Genomic DNA, 17501 nt, shown 5'->3' with positions numbered 1-17501 from the left:
CTCGTGGCTCAACAAGTGTCTGGAACTTGGGACTCCAAGGACCCACTCATGGCAGCATATCGTCGTGAGGTGGATATTGTTGCAGGCCACTTTAAATGCTATCAGGTGGACCACGTGGACTGGCGAAAAAATGAAGCGGCGGACGCTTTAAGCCGGCTGGGCTCTCAGCGCAAACCGGTCCCGCCCAATGTTTTTCTAGATGTGCTGCACAACCCGTCGGTCAAGGTCCCTGGTGAAGCGGATTTGGCTGTTCCTGATCCGGAGGCTCAATTGGTGGCAGCTCTTCATATTATTCCGGATTGGACGCTTCCTTACCTGGCGTACAAGAACCGGGGCGAGTTACCAGAGGATGAGACTCTGGCCCGACAGATAATCCGGCGGTCCAAGTCCATGACTATTATCAACGGCGAGTTGCATCATTGCAGTGTGTCAGGGGCATTTCAACGCTGTGTGTCTCCTGAAGAAGGCTGTGAAATTTTGCGTGAGATCCACGAAGGAGACTGTGGTCACCATGCCGGTTCAAAATCTCTGGTGGCTAAAGCGTTTCGCCATGGCTTCTATTGGTTAACTGCTCATGCTGATGCAGAGGATCTGGTCAGACAATGTGATGGTTGCCAAAAGTTTTCAAGACGTGCTCATGTGCCGGCTCAAGAATTGAGAATGATTCCAATTACTTGGTCGTTTGCGACTTGGGGGCTGGATATGGTCGGGCCTTTCAAAAGGTCCAAAGATAAGAAGACCCACCTCCTGGTGGCGGTTGACAAGTTTACAAAATGGGTGGAGGCAGAACCTGTTAGCAAGTGTGACGTAGCCACGGCGGTTCAGTTCATCAAAAAAGTGATTTTCCGGTTTGGCTTTCCACACAGTATCATCACAGATAATGGTACCAATTTGTCCAAGGGTGCCATGAAGGAGTTCTGCGAACGGGAGCATATCCGGCTCGACGTTTCACCAGTGGCACACCCACAGTCCAATGGTCAAGCAGAAAGGGCTAATCAAGAGATCTTGAGAGGCATCAAGCCCCGGCTCATGGTTCCTTTGCAGAGAACGCCGGGATGTTGGGTAGAAGAATTACCATCTGTGTTATGGAGCATCAATACCACACCCAACAGATCAATAGGATACACACCGTTCTTCATGGTTTATGGAGCGAAGGCGGTTCTCCCTAGTGATATCCGTCATGATTCACCTCGTGTGACGGCTTATGTTGAAGCGGACAACGAGACAGCACGGCAAGATGCTTTGGACCGGTTGGATGAAGAACGTGACATAGCAGCCGCCCGATCGGCGATTTACCAACAGAATCTTCGTCGTTATCACAGTCGCCGAGTCAGAACCAGAACCTTTCAGGAAGGAGATTTGGTGCTTTGGCTCATCCAAGATCAGACTGATATGCATAAGCTATCCCCACCTTGGGAGGGGCCTTTCGTGGTCAGCAAGAATCTGCACAACGGATCATACTATCTGATCGATATTCGAGAGCATAAAGACTCACGTACATCAGAGGAGGAGACCAACAGGCCGTGGAACATAGCTCATCTTCGGCCTTACTATACCTGAGCCATTGGCTCTACTTATGTACATATTACGATGATGTATATATTATGATTAAATATAATAAACCGGAACCTCAGCTAAAGCGGGGTATCTGTTCTTTTACATCATGTGTGGTTACACGGAGTTGTTCTAAAGCAGCCTCCGGTTTACCCCTTGAGTTAGATTTTCAAAAGCATCATGTTATATCACTTGGGGGCTTGGTCATGTCCGAACCAATGCAATACCTCTTGATAGGTGAGAGCCACCAGATCACTTGGGGACTTGGTCACGTCTGAACCAGTCATGCCTCTTGATCGGCCTAAGGCCACAGAATCACTTGGGGGCTTGGTCGAACCCGAACCATTGCCATGCCACTTGATCGGCATAAATGCCACGGTTTCATTTGGGGACCTGGCTAACTTGAACCATAGCTACACCTATCAGGAGCTTGGTCGTGTTCGACTATGGTAACACCATCTGATCAGCTTAAATAAGCCTCTTTTTGCAAACGGTTTTTTCATTGCCTTTGCTTCACACTTTTCTTTGAAAGATATTTCTTTCTTTTTTGTGTTTTTTTAAACTGACAAAGTTTTAAACCGGTTCACACTATCAATTGACGGAACACGATCCATTTTTAATCCGGCGACTATTTGCTCGGTTTGATTTTTTGTTAAACATCCTATTATGGAGTAACACGGTGTTTTACAACCCGGCGTGGTTTACATGGTAAACCGGCATTATATATATACAGGAGCTGCTATCTCCTCCAAACAGTGTGGGTTTATAAACCTCCGCTTTAAGATTGGCTAAGCCAACTTCATGTCCAACGATGGCAGGTATTATGTATCTCAAAGATTTGATCATATGCTTAAATTTCAGATATTTTGGTTATACATATGCAGACATCATACTCCGCCTGACGGTACAACCGCGGTGGCACTTTAAGATTTTTTATATTGCAGAAAATACTTTGGACAGTTCATCACCCAAAGGAAGCACAAGTTGCAGTGGTAATGCACGAAGGCATATTAAGATCAAGAGTGTCAGCTAGCCTATTACAAGGCAACACGGTGCCCAAAATAAGATCATTATTTTTCAAAGGAGAAGCAGGTTAAACCGGCTTCCGGTTCAAGCTTGGTCACCAGCCTGGCCTGATGGTTGTGGGTCATCCCGCGCCGCTTCAGCTCCAGTTTCTCTACCCAGCGGCTGGAAATCAACAGTTGTCCAGTCGATTCCCATTAATGCTCGAAAGACAGCTTCATCATGGATCAGCAACGACGGTTCAATATCGGGAGCATAAGTATGCTTACGGATTGGAGGGATAAGATTTTCCGCTTCATGAATTGGTGCAGCTACTCGCTTGTTTTGATTGTCATAATGGGCTTGATAGTGAGACAAGTCTGCTTCTTCAGCCAATTGACAAGCTAGCGGACGCACCTTCTGGTTTATTGCTCACAGATCCACTTCACCAAACTCTGACCCGTCTTCCTTCAGTCTGGGATAGCCCTGAGCTGCTTCAATAGGATCAAAATCCGGCACCCAAGCTTTTGCCCGGATTAAGGCGTTGATCGCGCCGGTTCGAGCAGCAGATTTCTTCAGCTCTTCAACCCGGGCAGGAAGCACCGATAGTTTCTGCAGAGTGTCCTGAATCAAAGTGGGCACCGGCTTGTTGTGGGATGCAGTACAGATGATCCGCTGCGCACCAGTATACAGTTGTTCGATCAACGTATAGGCGGCTTTCAATTTCTTCCACACATCTGATCCCAAATGACCAATGCGTGTCCCTGAAGTGTCACAAAGGGTTAACAAACCGGTAGCTCTATAAGACGGTTGAGGCAATCTAGAAATCAGACCAGCTTACCAAAGATAGCAGTGGTCATGGCATGCACATGCCGCTTTATGCTGGCCAGTTCGTCCACCACCGGTTTAAGTGCAGCCTCGGCATCTTCTGCTCGTTTGATTAAAGCGGATTTTTCAGTGGCCCAATCCGCCCTCCTTAAGCTGTTCCATGGCGCTTAAAGCGCTGGTTAATTCCTCTTTTGCTTTGGAGGTTTCAGCTTGTTGGGATTTCAGATTTTCTTGGAGATCAGCGACTTGGCTTTCTTTCGTCTTCAGCTCAGCCTGCATGCAGACAGTTATATGACTCAGCAAAACGATACAAGGATTGAAGTACCAACCACATAACAAGTTATGCACTTGGCACTTGGGGGCTAATGCATATTCGATCTTCATCTTTCAATTGCTTACAAAGTCCCAAGATCAATACAAGTATTGAACTTGGCACTTGGGGGCTAATGCATATTCGATCTTCATCTTTCAATTGCTTACAAAGTCCCAAGATCAATACAAGTATTCAACTTGGCACTTGGGGGCTAATGTCTATTTGCTCGTATATATATTCCGATGCGGTGATCTCAATTACTTAAAGTCCCGGCTTAACTACGCTAAGTTGAACCGGCCCTTGGGGACTACATCAGCGAATTTCAAAGCATTAAGATTTATATTAGTAAGTCCCGGTTTGAAATAAGATTACAAACCGGCCCTCGGGGGCTAGGAGCATCAACAAGAATTGAAATATACAAGCAGGAAAGAGCATATGGAAGTTACCTCATATTTATCTTTCATCATATTAACCAGACCGGCTTCATAGTCACGACTAGTATACAGCCGGTTCAGGTAGCCGGAATGGATATCTTGGGCGTTCAGAGCAGCGTAAGTCGCCAGATCAGCATTCCACTTGCCTTTGCCAAAGGCAGCAAGTTCTTCTTTGGCAGAATGTTTGGACAAAGCGACAGGATTGCTTGGCTCTGTATGGCCAATGCCAGTAATGACAACCTCATCATCCTTTGTATCACCGGTTTGCACTGGGGCTGTTGGCTTGTCAGTAGGCTTTGTTGGACCGGTGGATTTCTCAATCCGGATGGAGCTTGTGGGCTGATTGACAGGACTTGAGGTATCAATAGGTCTCTCTTCAGCAATAAGATTGTCGTCTTGTTGTGGTGGATCATTGGGTATATCCTCAGGAATAGCCGCTTCAAGATCTGGTGTTTTGCCGGGTTCAAGAACGGCATCCTCTCCGGCCGCTTTGTCCAGGCGAGCCTTCTTGCTTGGCCTAGGTTTGGCCCTGAAAGGAATAACAAAATCAAATACAGCATATGTTCCAAGGCGACGTGCTGCAAATATTATGATAAGTATAGCTTACCCAAGCACCGTTTTGAGCGGTGGCAGCTGAGTAGCCGATGACTCGCCAGAGGATGAGTGGGAAGTAACCTGGTAATCGGAGTCAGATGGATTAAGAGGTTGACGAAAGCATCCCGCTTTAGGACAAGCACTGACAAGCAAATTAGAGACCTCTGAACGGCGTTTCCAAACCGGACTGTTCGGTAAACCGGCAGAGGTAACTACCTGGCCGCTGTGCCGGGTTGTGCGACGAGCTTCGTGCTGTTGGGTCTTCATAAGAAATTTGGGATCCAAATAAGCAAGAGGATGAGAAATTTTTTAGTGAAGGCAAAGGTTCTGAATCGGCAGAGAGAATAATTACCTCTGCAGCATCAGCATGGCTGGCTTCGGCATCATCCTGACAAATATCATCATCAATAAGACGCATGAAGAATAAGCCAAGTGAGTCAAGCCCTACCTCAAGGTACGGATTATCCGCATCATCATTAGGGGCTGGGTTAGAGGATGCAGTGGTTCTTTTCCTGTGGGCAGTCTTCTTCACAGCTTTAGTCTTTTGCCGGGTTGCTCGTTCCGGTTTGTCTGGTTTTTCTGGTTTCTCCTGCGGCAGTTTCTTGCTCCAAAATGGATCATTGCCCTGGTTACACAGACACTGATATTAAACAATGACCAGATATATCAATAACAGATTCAGCAAAAAGAAAAATCAAACTCTTACAGCTGGCGGTTTGTTGGTGGCACAGAAGGGAAGCAAGCCGGTTTTAGCACAGATGTGTTCCGGTTCATTCAGCATCTTATTCACAGCCTCTGTAATTTCTTCATCGGTGAGCTGGATGTTGGAATGTCGCAGTGGGTCATCAACACTGCCAGTATACTCGCACATCAAACCGGAGCACTGACTAAGGGGCAGTATGCTCCATGATATCCAACAGCGAGCGAGATCAACCCCTGTTAAACCGTTGGCCATAAAGGCTCTGAGCTTCGACAGTTGAGGAGCATATTTGCTTCTCTCTTGGCAGTCAACCTTTGCGGAAAGGGGTGTGTATTGCTGAGCCGCTCCGGACGAAAGCCAGGCAAGGGATTTTCACCAGCAGGGGAGGTGTCTTTGCAGTAGAACCATTTTTGATTCCACTCTTTGGGGTGGCTGTGCAGTTTGGCGTGAGGGTATGTGACCTCTTTCCTTTTCTGAATCGCCACGCCACCCAACTCCGTATTGGAGCCGTCAGTAAACTCAGTACGGCGGTTTAGATGGAAACAGTCCCTGAACAATTCCACTGTGGGCTCCTCTTGAAAGAATGCCTCACAGAGCACTTGGAAGTGACACATGTTTGTAACAGAGTTGGGGCCAGTATCTTGTGGATGGAATTGAAAATCGGCTAAAACGTCCCGGTAAAATTTAGAACCGGGCGGCTTAAAGCCCCGGGCTAAGTGATCTACGAAAACGACGACCTCTCCTTCTTGAGGTGTGGGAGGGCATTCTTTGCCAGGAGCCCTCCAATGGATGGTATCTTTGCTGCCTCAGGCGCCGATCAGGACTAAATCGTCCAGTTGAGCCTTTGTGACGCGAGAAGGAACCCAGTTGCACTCATATACTTGCTTGGCCATGATGAAATCTACAAGGTAGATGATCCCGGTTCAAAAATGCATTGATTAAGGTACATTGGTATGTGCAATGTTAAACCGGAGACAGATCTATCTAAACCGGAGTTTTATGAAGCAACAACATCTGGCGGTTCAACAAGGGGACTAATGGTATAATACCGGTTTGGCAATTTTTTCTACAAAGTTAAACCTCCTGGTCTAAACATTGAAGCAGATGAGTAAGTTTACAGAAATAGATTTCACAAGACTTCTCTACAGCAACGGATCTGAAGGAAGTTCAGAAAAGAAGGAAAATATTCAAGGTTCAAAATAAAGAACAGTACTGAATCAATGGGCAGAGATACATATAGATCTATGGTCTTGAGGCATGAAACTGAAGGCAGATGCTAAAATCTACCGCTACACAGAGCAAGGATTCACAGATGCATCTAGGAGCTATCGTATGAACACGAAACAGGCGATGAACACTAGAAGAACATGAAACCCTAGAACATATCTGTGTTGGAAAGAACAGAAGACTTATTGGAGATAAGAAAGACGCGGAAGGTTGCCACGGTACTCTAGTGCGCCCAGGTTGATGCAGAGGTTGACGGTGGCGGCGGAGCCCCGAAGCTGGGCGACGCGAGGAAGACGAAGCAGAAGGGCACGGAGGGGAAAAAGAAATGACCCTTCGGTCCTATTTATAAGGCAAGGGACAGGAGTCAGGCGCGAAAATCAAGGGACCGAGGGTTTGGAAACGAAGATGTCGCCTTAATTGTCGCAGACCTATTAAGGTCCTTTATAACAGGTGACGTCATGCCGGTTTACAACGACCAGAGAAGATGACATCACGGCGGTTCAACAAACTACAAGAAGATATTGAAGATGAAGATTTTTGCTAAAGGATTGACATGAACATGTTCAAATCAATCTGGGGCCTAATGTTGGGGATATTACTACTGGGCGTAAACCGGCCTATCTGGGCCGGGTTAACTTCGTCAGTAGTTAAGTATGCTAAAGCCCAAGAAGGCAGATGAGGGCTCAAGGCCCATGGTCGGTTCAAGGCCTGTAGCCGTAAACCGGCGTTGGTAGTTAACTTGTATTGTAAGTTAGGAATAAGTAGAGACCAAACCGGACACATCTATGAGCCGGTATTGGGACTCTGTGAACCGATGGGCGTCACCCGTGTATATAAGGGGACGACCCGGCGGCGGTTCAAGGACAACGGACAACAACTCGAGACATAGGCGAAGCTTGTTTGCTCCCTAGTCATCGAAACCCCATCAATTCCATCACAACTAGACGTAGGCTTTTACCTTCATCGAAGGGGCCGAACTAGTATAAACTCTCTTGCGTCCCTGCGTCCGCTTTAACCCCTTCAAGCTAACCCGTCGCGATGGCTCCACGACTAAGTCCTTTCTCTAGGACATCTTCCGTGACAAAACCACGACAAAAAAGAAAGATGCTAAACCTAGACTTATTAGATGGGTTCTCTTGCTACAAGAATTTGATTTGCATATTGTTGATAGAAAGGGAGCTGAGAACCCCGTTGCACACAACTTGTCTAGGCTAGAGAATATTCTTGATGACCCACTACCTATTAATGATAACTTTCCTGATGAACAATTAAATGTTATAAGTACTTTTCGTAGTACTCCATGGTATGCTAATTATGCTAATTATATTGTTGCTAAATTTATACCACCTAGCTTCACATAGCAGCAAAAGAAAAAGTTCTTCTATGATTTGAGACATTACTTTTGGGACGACCCACATCTTTATAAAGAAGGAGTAGATGGTGTTACTAGACGTTGTGTACCTGAGCATGAACAGGAACAGATCCTTCGCAAGTGTCATTCCGAGTCTTATGGAGGACACAACGCTGGAGATAGAACTGCACATAAGGTATTGCAATCTGGTTTTTATTGGCCTACTCTCTTCAAGGATGCCCATAAGTTTGTCTTTTCTTGTGATGAATGTCAAAGAATTGGTAATATTAGTAGACGTCAAGAAATGCCTATGAATTATTCTCTTGTTATTGAACCGTTTGATGTTTGGGGCTTTGATTATATGGGACCTTTTCCTGCCTCTAATGGATACACACATATTCTAGTTGCTATTGATTACGTTACTAAGTGGGTAGAAGCTATTCCAACTAGTAGTGCTGATCATAACACTTCTATTAAAATGCTTAAGGAAGTTATTTTCCCGAGGTTTGGAGTCCCTAGATATTTAATGACTGATGGTGGTTCACACTTTATTCATGGTGCTTTCCGTAAAATGCTTGCTAAATATGATGTTAATCATAGAATTGCATCTCCTTATCACCCACAGTTTAGTGGTCAAGTAGAGTTGAGCAATAGAGAGCTCAAATTAATTTTTCAAAAGACTGTAATAGGTCTAGAAAGAATTGGTCTAAGAAACTTGATGATGCATTATGGGCTTATAGAACTGCATACAAAAATCCTATGGGTATGTCTCCGTATAAAATGGTTTATGGAAAAGCATGTCACTTACCTCTCGAACTAGAACATAAGGCATATTGGGCTATTAAAGAGCTTAACTATGATTTTAAACTTGCCGGTGAGAAGAGGTTATTTGATATTAGCTCACTTGATGAATGGAGAACCCAAGCATATGAAAACGCCAAGTTGTTTAAAGAAAAAGTTAAAAGATGGCATGATAAAAGGATACAAAAGCGTTAGTTTAATCTAGGTGATTATGTATTGCTATACAACTCTCGTTTAAGATTTTTTGCAGGCAAACTTCTCTCTAAATGGGAAGGCCCCTAAGTTATCGAAGAGGTCTATCGTTCCGGTGCCATAAAAATCAACAACTTCGAGGGCACAAATCCAAAGGTGGTAAACGGTCAAAGAATTAAACATTATATCTCAGGTAATCCCATAAATGTTGAAACCAATATTATTGAAACCGTAACCCCGGAGGAATACATAAGAGACACTTTCCGAAATGTTTCAGACTCCGAAAAGGAATAGGTATGTGGTACGGTAAGTAAACCGACTCCAAAACAATTTTTAAGGCAATATTTCTCCATTTTGCAATATTTAGAAAAATAGAAAAATAAGTAGCAGTCCGGGAAGGACACGAGGGCCCCACGAGGGTGGTGGGCGCGCCCTACCCCCTGGGCATGCCCCTACCTCGTGAGCACCTCGTGTGCCTTCCGGACTCTGTTTTCTTGCACTATACGTATTTTGGTCGGTAAAAATTCATTATATAACCTCCCGAAGGTTTTGACTCCCGTATCACGCAAACCTCCTCTATTCTTGTTTCGAGCTGTTTTCTGTCAGGGTTTTCCAGGCTAGGCATCATGTCGTCTCCCTCCTCCAACAATGGTGACAACAATGCTTGGCTAATGAAGATAGATCTGAAGAGGGAAGAACCCACGAGGGTCAACAAGGATGAAAGGATCAAGAAGGCCACGGAGGATCAAGCTCCAGCTGCAAAAGACACCCTTCAAATTGATCATAACCTTCTTACCCCAACTGAGATCGAAGCTTCCAAGATGATTGAGTTAGCTCATGTTCAAAACAAGTATCTCACACAAGAAAATATTTTTGTTGAAGGAGCATATTGTTGCACTCAAGGGCATCATTTGCAAGCTGGAGGACCTCTTACGCTCGATGTGCGATTATCCGTCACCGCCACCTTCTTCACCAACCAAGGAGACATAATCACATGGGTATGGGCACTCCCCTTGGCAACTGCCAAGCTTGGGGGAGATGCCTCGGTATCGTATCACAATCACAACTCCTATCTTTACCGTTTTTCTTAGTTCGATCCTATTAGTAGAATCTTGATCTGGTAGAATAAAGTTTATGGCATGATCTACTTTTGAGTTTTCCTTTATGATCTCTCTATGTAATCGAGTCCGTGAGATATATATAATAAAGATTAGTGTTGAGTCAAGGGCTTGATTATTTTGCCATGATCTTGGGTGAATAAAAGAACAGAGAAAAGAATAAAAAGAAACAAAAAAAGTTCATATTGATCTTATTGAGAGTAATGACTTCACATAGAAAGAGTATGATGATTAAAAGTTGTTGGGAGTTGGCAGACATAGCTTTGGTCATTGTTGCAATTAATAGGAAGTAATAAGGAAAGAGAGGTTTTCACATATAGATATATTATCATTGGCATCTTTTATGATTGGGAGCACTCATTAAAATATGACATGCTAAAGAGTTGATGTTGGAAAAGGAAGACAACGTAATGAGTTATGTATTTCTTATATCCGAGATAAAGTATGTTGTCATGGATCCTCTAACTTGTTGACCTTGCCTTTCCCCCTCATGCTAGCCAAATTCTCAGCACTAAGTAGAAATACTACTTGTGCTTCCAAAATCCCTAAACCAGTTTTGCCATGAGAGTCCACCATATCTACCTATGGATTGAGTAAGATCCTTCAAGTAAGATGTCATCGGTGCAAAGCAATAAAAATTGCTCTAAATATGTATGATTGATTGGTGTGGGAGAAATAAGCTTTATACTATCTTGTGATGTGGAAGTAATAAAAGCGACGGACTGCATAATAAAGGTTCATATCACAAGTGGCAATATAAAGTGACGTTCTTTCGCATTGAGATTTTGTATATCCAACCATAAAAGCGCATGGCAACCTCTGCTTCCCTCTGCGAAGGGCCTATCCTTTATTATTATCTTCTACCTTATGCAAGAGTCATGGTGATCTTCACCTTTTCTTTTTCATTTTATCCTTTGGCAAGCTCAGCATGTTGGAAAGAACATGATATATAAACCTAATTGGATGTAGGGGAGCATGAACCATTATTGTTGACATTACCCTTGAGGTAAAAGGTTGTGGGGCAAAACTATAAGCCCCTATCTTTCTCTATGTCCGATTAAAACTCTGTAACCACAAGGATCGCGTGAGTGTTAGCAATTGTGGAGGACTAAATGATAGTTGAGTATGTGGACTTGCTTTTTAGCTCTGACATAGACTCTTTCCGATGTTATGATAAATTGCAATTGCTTCAATGACTGAGACTATAGTTTGTTGGAGCCCAATAAGGTTTATGATTTATACTTTTGCATTGTGAATAGAGCATCACTTGAATATAAGTAATCATATGACAAAATCTATATATGTTGTTGTTATGAAAATAATCATGATGCCTTCATGTCCGTATTTTATTTTTATCGATGCCTCTATGACTAAACACGAGGACATATTTATTGTTATCGGCTTTTCGCTTGAGGACAAGCGAGGTCTAAGCTTGGGGGAGTTGATACGTCCATTTTGCATCATGCTTTTATATCGATATTTATCGCATTATGGACTGTTACTTCACTTTATGTCACAATACTTATGGCTATTCTCTCTTATTTTACAAGGTTTACATAAGGAGGGAGAATGCCGGCAGCTGCAATTCTGGTCTGGAAAAGGAGCAAATATTAGAGACCTATTCTGCGCAACTCCAAAAGTCCTGAAACTCCACGGAACGTCTTAAAAGAAATAAAGAAAAATCCATGCCAAAGATGAAGGCCAGGGGGCCCACACCCTGCTCACGTGGGTGGGGGGCGCCCACTCCTAGGGCGCGCCCCCCTACCTCGTGGGCCCCCTGGTGGCCCTCCGGTGGCCATCTTCTGCTATATGGAGTCTTTCGATGGGAAAAAATCATAAGCCATCTTCTCGGACGAAACTCCACCGCCACGAGGCGGAACCTTGGTGGAACCAATCTAGGGCTCTGGCAGAGCTGTTCTGCCGGGGATACTTCCCTCCCGGAGGGGGAAATCATCACCATCGTCATCACCAACGCTCCTCTCATCGGGAGAGGGCAATCTCCATCAACATCTTCACCAGCACCATCTCATCTCCAAACCCTAGTTCATCTCTTGTATCCAATTCTTGTCTCAAAGTCCGGGGTTGGTGCTAGTAGGTTGCTAGTAGTGTTGATTACTCCTTGTAGTTGATGCTAGTTGGTTTAATTGGTGGAATATCATATGTTCAGATCCTATATGCATATTATTACCCCTCTGATTATGAACATAAATATGCTTTGTGAGCAATTACGTTCATTCCTGAGGACAAGGGAGAAGTCTTGCTATGAGTAGTCATGTGAATTTGGTATTCATTTGATATTTTGATAAGATGTATGTTGTCTAGCCTCTAGTGGTGTTATGTGAACGTCGACTACATAACACTTCACCATTATTTGGGCCTAGAGGAAGGCATTGGGAAGTAATAAGTAGATGATGGGTTGCTAGAGTGACAGAAGCTTAAACCCTAGTTTATGCGTTGCTTCGTAAGGGGCTGATTTGGATCCATATGTTTCATGCTATGGTTAGGTTTACCTTAATACTTTTGTTGTAGTTGAGGATGCTTGCAATAGAGGTTAATCATAAGTGGGATGCTTGTTCAAGTAAGAACAGCACCCAAGCACCGGTCCACCCACATATCAAATTATCAAAGTATAGAATGCGAATCATATGAACATGATGAAAACTAGCTTGACGATATTCCCATGTGTCCTCGGGAGCGCTTTTCCTATTATAAGAGTTTGTTCCGGCTTGTCCTTTGCAACAAAAGGATTGGGCCACCTTGCTGCACTTTATTTACCTTTGTTACTTGTTGCTCGTTACAATTTATCCTATCACAAAACTATCTGTTACCACCTATTTCAGTACATGCAGAGAATACCTTGCTAAAAACCGCTTATCATTTCCTTCTGCTCCTCGTTGGGTTCGACACTCTTACTTACCGAAAGGACTACGATAGATCCCCTATACTTGTGGGTCATCAGCTAGTCATATTCTTCATGATGCTCTCTTTATGTTTCAATTCTTATCTTTTATGTGAGCATCGTTGAAATCATCATGCCTAGCTAGGGGCGTTAAACGATAGCGCTTGTTGGGAGGCAACCCAACTTTATTTTTGTTCCTTGCTTTTTTCTCCTGTTTAGTAATAAATAATTCATCTTGCCTCTGTTTAGATGTGGTTTTATGTTTTAATTAGTGTTTGTGCCAAATAGAACCTTTGGTAAGACTTGGGGAAAGTCTTGTTGATCTTGCTGTAAAAAACAGAAACTTTAGCGCTCACGAGAATTGCTGCCATTTTTTTATTGGAGAGTGCTATTTAGTTAATTATTTTTGCATATGATTAATAGATAAATTCCTCAGGTCCAGAAATTTATTTTATAATTTTATGAGTTCCAGAAGTGGTCGACACCTACAGATTACTACAGACTGTTCTGTTTTTGACAGATTCTGTTTTCATCGTGTTGTTTGCTTATTTTGATGAATCTATGAGTAGTATCGGAGGGTATGAATCATATTGAAGTTGGAATACAGTAGATATTACACCAATATGAATTTAGAATGAGTTCACTACAGTACCTAACTGGTGATTTATTTCCTTATAGTAACGGAGCTTACGAGTTTTCTGTTAAGTTTTGTGTTGTGAAGTTTTCAAGTTTTGGGTAAAGATTCGATGGACTATGGAATAAGGAGTGGAAAGAGCCTAATCTTGGGGATGACCAAGGCACCCCAAGGTAATATTCAAGGACAACCAAAAGCCTAAGCTTGGGGATGCCCCGGAAGGCATCCCCTCTTTCGTCTTCGTTCATCGGTAACTTTACTTGGAGCTATATTTTTATTTACCACATGATATGTGTTTTGCTTGGAGCGTCATTTTATTATATTTTGTTTTGCTTGATGTTTGAATAAAATACCAAGATCTGAAATTATTAAATGTTAGAGAGTCTTCACATAGTTGCATAATTATTCGACTACTCATTGGTCTTCACTTATATCTTTCGGAGTAGTTTGTCATTTTGGTCTAGTGCTTCACTTATATCTTTTTAGAGCACGGTGGTGGTTTTATTTTATAGAAATTAATGAACTCTCATGCTTCACTTATATTATTTTGAGAGTCTTTAGAACAGCATGGTTGTTTGCTTTGGTTATGAATCTAGTCCTAATATGATGGGCATCCAAGAGGAATATAATAAAAACTTTCATATAAAGTGCATTGAATACTAAGAGAAGTTTGATACTTGATGATTGTTTTGAGATATGAAGATGGTGATATTAGAGTCATGCTAGTTGAGTAGTTGTGAATTTGAGAAATACTTGTGTTAAAGTTTGTGATTCCCGTAGCATACACGTATGGTGAACCGTTATGTGATGAAGTCGGAGCATGATTTATTTATTGATTGTCTTCCTTATGAGTGGAGGTCAGGGACGAGCGATGGTCTTTTCCTACCAATCTATCCCCCTAGGAGCATGCGCGTAGTTATTTGTTTCGATAACTAATAGAGTTTTGCAATAAGTATGTGAGTTCTTTATGACTAATGTTGAGTCCATGGATTATACGCACTCTCACCCTTCCACCATTGCTAGCCTCTCTAGTACCGCGCAACTTTTACCGGTACCATAAACCCACCATATACCTTCCTCAAAACAGCCACCATACCTACCTATTATGGCATTTCCATAGCCATTCCGAGATATATTGCCATGCAACTTTCCACCATTCCGTTTATTATGACACGCTCCATCATTGTCATATTGCTATGCATGATCATGTAGTTGACATCGTATTTGTGGCAAAGCCACCGTTCGTAATTCTTTCATACATGTCACTCATGAGTCATTGCACATCCCAGTACACCGTCAGAGGCATTCATATAGAGTCATATCTTGTTCTAAGTATCGAGTTGTAATTCTTGAGTTGTAAGTAAATAAAAGTGTGATGATCATCATTATTAGAGCATTGTCCCAGTGAGGAAAGGATGATGGAGACTATGATTCCCCCATAAGTCGGGACGACACTCCGGACGAAAAATAATAAAAAAAGAGAAAAAAAGAGGCCATAAAAAAAGAGAAAAGGCCCAAATAAAAAAATAAAAAAATATGAGAGAAAAAGAGAGAAGGGGCAATGCTACTATCCTTTTACCACACTTGTGCTTCAAAGTAGCACCATGATCTTCATGATAGAGTGTCTCCTATGATATCACTTTCATGCTAATAGTGGGAATTTTTCATTATAGAACTTGGCTTGTATATTCCAATGATGGGCTTCCTCAAAATGCCCTAGGTCTTCGTGAGCAAGCAAGTTAGATGCACACCCACTAGTTTCTTTTTTGAGCTTTCATACACTTATAGCTCTAGTGCATCCGTTGCATGGCAATCCCTACTCACTCACATTGATATCTATTGATAGGCATCTCCATAGCCCGTTGATACGCCTAGTTGATGTGAGACTATCTTCTCCTTTCTGTCTTCTCCACAACCACCATTCTATTCCACCTATAGTGCTATGTCCATGGCTCACGCTCATGTATTGCGTGAAGATTGAAAAAGTTTGAGAACCTCAAAAGTATGAAACAATTGCTTGGCTTTTCATCGGGGTTGTGCATGATTTAAATATTTTGTGTGGTGAAGATGGAGCATAGCCAGACTATATGATTTTGTAGGGATAGCTTTCTTTAGCCAGACTATATGACGCTCGTATAAAGCTTATTTCCTCCACACCAATCAATCATACATATTTAGAGAGCAATTTTTATTGCTTGCACTGATGACAACTTACTTGATGGATCTTACTCAATCCATAGGTAGATATGGTGGACTCTTATGGCAAGACTGGTTTAAGGGTATTTGGAAGCACAAGTAGTATCTCTACTTGGTGCAATGAATTTGGCAGCATGAGGGGGATTGTAGGATCGAAAGTATGTCTAGAGGGGGGGTGATTAGACTACTTGACCAAATAAAAACTTAACCTTTTCCCAATTTTAGTTCTTGGCAGATTTTAGCTATTTTAGGACAAGTCAAGCAATCATCACACAATTCAAGCAAGCATGCAAAGAGTATATTGGCAGCGGAAAGTAAAGCATGCAACTTGCAAGAATGTAAAGGGAAGGGTTTGGAGAATTCAAACGCTATTGGAGACACGGATGTTTTTCCCGTGGTTCGGATAGGTGGTGCTATCCTACATCCACGTTGATGGAGACTTCAACCCACAAAGGGTAACGGTTGCGAGAGTCCACACAGGGCTCCACCCACAAAGGGTAACGGTTGCGCGAGTCCACACAGGGCTCCACCCACGAAGGGTCCACGAAGAAGCAACCACCCACAAAGGGTCCACGAAGAAGTAACCTTGTCTATCCCACCATGGCCATCGCCCACACAGGACTTGCCTCACTAGCGGTAGATCTTCACGAAGTAGGCGATCTCCTTGCCCTTACAAACTCCTTGGTTCAACTCCACAATCTTGTCGGAGGCTCCCAAGTGACACCTAGCCAATCTAGGAGACACCACTCTCCAAGAAGTAACAAATGGTCTGTAGGTAATGAACTCCTTGCTCTTATGCTTCAAATGATAGTCTCCCCAACACTCAACTCTCTCTCATAGGATTTGGATTTAGTGGAAAGAAGATTTGAGTGGAAAGCAACTTGGGAAGGCTAGAGATCAAGATTCATATGGTAGGAATGGAATATCTTGGTCTCAACACATGAGTAGGTGGTTCTCTCTCAGAACATATGAGTTGGAATGGTGTGTGTGTTCTGATGGCTCTCTCATCGAATGAGGAGGAGGTGGAGGGGTATATATAGCCTCCCCACAAAATCCAACCGTTACACAGTTTTCCAATCTCGGTGGGACCGAATCAATAAACTCGGTCGGACCGAAAATGTAAACCTAGTACCGTTAGAGATTTTTGGTGGGACTGACATGCAACTCGGTAGGACCGATATGGTTAGGTTTTGGGCATAACGTAATCTCGGTGAGACCGATTAAACAAACTCGGTGAGACCGAATTTGGTAATTAGCTAACCAGAGAGTTGGTCAGGCAAACTCGGTGGGACCGATTTGCTCTTTCGGTGAGACCGAGTGGAACTCGGTGAGACCGAAAAGTTACAAAGGGGAAACACTGAGTTTACATTGCAATCTCGGTGGGACCGATTCGCTCTTTCGGTGAGACCGAAAAGTTACGAAAGGGAAACAAAGAGTTTGCAACCCCATCTCGGTGAGACCGAGATCCTTATCGGTAGAACCAAATTGCTAGGGTTTGGCAGTGGCTAATGACAAGTGAAACTCGGTGGCGTCGGATAGGAAGAATCGGTAGGACCGAGTTTGGCTTAGGGTTTAGGTCAAATGTGGATATGGGAAAGTAGTTGAGGGTTTTTGGAGCATATCACTAAGCACGTGAAGCAAGAGGCTCATTAAGCAAC

Source organism: Triticum urartu, chromosome 5A, assembly GCF_056163025.1.
Source record: "Triticum urartu cultivar PI428250 chromosome 5A, HENAU_Tu73, whole genome shotgun sequence".
Lineage (NCBI taxonomy): Eukaryota > Viridiplantae > Streptophyta > Magnoliopsida > Poales > Poaceae > Triticum > Triticum urartu.
The sequence above is the reverse complement of the archived record's forward strand: the minus strand, read 5'-3'. Positions refer to the sequence as shown.